The sequence below is a fragment of the Coregonus lavaretus genome, assembly GCF_964263955.1.
Source record: "Coregonus lavaretus genome assembly, chromosome: 10".
Taxonomy (NCBI): domain Eukaryota; kingdom Metazoa; phylum Chordata; class Actinopteri; order Salmoniformes; family Salmonidae; genus Coregonus; species Coregonus lavaretus.
This window is the reverse complement of record NC_139997.1, coordinates 9,154,439-9,157,656: the sequence shown is the minus strand read 5'-3', so window position 1 is coordinate 9,157,656 and position 3,218 is coordinate 9,154,439. Positions and strand designations below refer to the sequence as shown.

At 47.9% G+C, this 3,218-nt stretch overlaps 1 pseudogene across 1 annotated transcript in view; it reads right to left on the bottom strand.

Moving 5' to 3' along the window:
• The window catches only part of LOC311136027 (spermatid perinuclear RNA-binding protein-like), a 60,617-nt pseudogene extending 58,447 nt beyond the window's left edge, over nt 1-2,170 (bottom strand). The window contains exon 1 of the transcript in view: nt 2,101-2,170. The product of the transcript in view is annotated as a spermatid perinuclear RNA-binding protein-like (transcript). The remainder of the gene's footprint in view (nt 1-2,100) is intronic.
• Between the last annotated feature and the right edge of the window lie 1,048 nt (nt 2,171-3,218).

Here is a 3,218-nt window from a genome sequence, read left to right as displayed (position 1 = left end):
ATGATTTGGTTGGGTCTAATTGTGTTGCTGTCCTGGGGCTCTGTAGGGTCTGTTTGTGTTTGTGAACAGAGCCCCAGGACCAGCTTGCTTAGAGGGCTCTCTCCAGGTTAATTTCTCTGTAGGTGATGGCTTTGTTATGGAAGGTCTGGGAATCGCTTCCTTTTAGGTGGTTGTAGAATTTAACGGCTCTTGGATTTTGATAATCAGCGGGTATCGGCCTAATTCTGCTCTGCATGCATTATTTGGTGTTTTAACGTTGTACACTGAGGATATTTTTGCAGAATTCTGCATGCAGTCTCAATTTGGTGTTTATCCCATTTTGTGACCCCAGACCTCACAACCATAAAGGGCAATGGGGTTCTATAACTGATTCAAGTATTTTTAGCCAGATCCTAATTAGTATGTCAAAATGTATGTTCCTTTTGATGGCATAGAAGGCCCTTCTTGCCTTGTCTCTCAGATCGTTCACAGCTTTGTGGAAGTTACCTTTGGCGTTGATGTTTAGGCCGAGGTATGTATAGCTTTTTGTGTGCTCTAGGGCAACGGTGTCTAGATGGAATTTGTATTCGTGGTCCTGGCAACTGGACCTTTTTTGGAACACCTTTATTTTTGTCTTACTGAGATTTACTGTCAGGGCCCAGGTCTGACAGAATCTGTGCAGAAGATCTAGGTGCAGCTGTAGGCCCTCCTTGGTTGGGGACAGAAGCAGCAGATCATCAGCAAACAGTAGACATTTGACTTTAGATTCTAGTAGGGTGAAGCCAGGTGCTGCAGACTGTTCTAGTGCCCTCACTAATTCGTTGATATATATGTTGAAGAGGGTGGGGCTTAAACTGCATCCCTGTCTCACCCCACGGCCCTGTGGAAAGAAATGTGTGTGTTTTTTGCCTATTTTAACCGCACACTTGTTGTTTGTGTACATGGATTTTATAATGTCGTATGTTTTTCCCCCAACACCACTTTCCATCAATTTGTATATCTGACCCTCATGTCAAATTGAGTCTAAAGCTTTTTTGACATCAACAAAGCATGAGAAGACTTTGCCTTTGTTTTGTTTTGTTTGTTTGTCAATTGGGGTGTGCAGGGTGAATACGTGGTCTGTCGTACGGTAATTTGGTAAAAAGCCAATTGGACATTTGCTCAGTACATTGTTTTTACTGAGGAAATGTACGAGTCTGTTGTTAATGATAATGCAGAGGATTTTCCCAAAGTTGCTGTTGATGCCCCTCTCCTCTCTCCCTTCTCCCCCTTCTCCTCTCCCTTGTCCCCTCTCTCCCTCTCCTCTCTCCCTTCTCCCCCTCTCTCTCCCCCTCTCTCTCCCCCTCTCTCTCCCTTCTCCCCCTTCTCCCCCTCTCCCTTCTCCCCCCTCCCTCTCTCCCGTCTCCCTCTCCATTGTCCCCTCTGCCTCTCCCACTCTCCTCTCTCCCCCTCTCCCCCCTCTCCTCTCTCCCTTCTCCCCCTCTCTCCCCCTCTCTCCCCCTCTCTCTCTCTCTCCCTTCTCCCCCTCTCTCCCTCTCTCTCTCTCTCCCTTCTCCCCCTCTCCCCCTCTCCCTTGTCCCTTCTCCCCTCTCCCCCCTCTCTCCCCTCTCTCTGTTGATGGCCCAAGTCATGGCCAAGTCTAGGTGCACTGTTCTCTTACTGACCAGAGTAACATTACACACCTCACCATCCACCTTCTTCTTACCTAAAGCACACCACTCTGTCTTCACACGGACATTACTAACACAATCTAGGGACCATCTATGCTGGCCTTTTGCCTCTTGCCAGGCCATCGTCGTAAAATAAGACTTTGTTCTCAACTGACCTGCCTGGTAAAATATGTTAAATAAATAAAAAATAAAAACCATCTATGCTGCAGACTTCCCAGGTTGTTATCTACTAAACAAGTTTCTCAGCTTTACAACGACTGTATTGAGCTGTATATCTACTGTAGAAAATAGTCAGCAGATTTCACTGTCTAACAGAATAGATTAACATATTCATACTGCTCACTCATACACATTCTGACAGGAAGCACTTGCACAAGCAGAAACACACACTCATGCAGGCGCGCACACACACACAAACACATGCATACAAACACACATACACACTACTTACCATGCCTGCAGGAGGAGTGGGGGCTCCGCGTTTGTCTCCTTGTGTGACCCTGGTGCGTTGCCGGGGCAGCTCTGTGTTGTCAGGACAGGTCAGGGGTTTCCTCTGCTCTCTGACTCCTCCTCATACGCTCCCCTCTGACCGAGCCCCCCGACTACAGACCGGACCTGGCTTCCTCTGTCTCACCTGGAGGGAGAGAGAGAATGGAGAGAGAGAGGGGTGGAAGGAGAGACAGAGAGAGGGAGGGATGGATGGATGGATGGAGAGAGAGAGAGAGAGAGAGAGAGAGAGAGAGAGAGAGAGAGAGAGAGAGAGAGAGAGAGAGAGAGAGAGAGAGAGAGAGAGAGAGAGAGAGAGAGAGAGAGAGAGAGAGAGAGAGAGAGAGAAAATAAAGAATGATCAGTCAAATGCACGAGACAATAGTATATTATTTACCAAAACCCTCCTTAATGATCCACCCCCACAAAGCCCACATTGTTCCCTCTGTCTGACTACAGCTACAATACATTACCCTTTTCCTACTTTAGTGTGCACACCACACACACCTCAGCAGGGATATGGCTTAGTCTTTGTCTGCTGGTTGAGAGAGGAGGAGGAGATGAGAAAGCATTGCTAAGCTGAAGACGAGACGGTCGGGCCTTATTCATATTTCATGATCTGGGAGGAAGCGCTGTGGAAAAACCACTGATGCAACGCTTGTTTTTATCTGCTGTTATGTACACACACACTGACCGATGCACACACATTGACAGATACACACACACACTGACAGATACACACACATGCTGACAGTTAGACACACACATTGACAGACAGATACACCAACACTTACAGACAGACACACACTTTCAAAAACGGCCTGCTCCAGTTTCTGAGATTTATCTAGCCTAAATTATTCCGCTGCCCACTCAAGCCTAGCCTGTCTGTCTGTCAGCTCTCCCTGTTACACTCCTCTCTCTCACCTGGTCTCTCTCTCACCTGGTGTCTCTCTCACCTGGTCTCTCTCTCACCTGGTCTCCCTCTCACCTCATCTTGTCTCTCTCTCTCTCACCTCGTCTTGTCTCCCTCTCACCTCGTCTCCCTCTCACCTTGTCTTCCTCTCACCTCGTCTCCCTCTCACC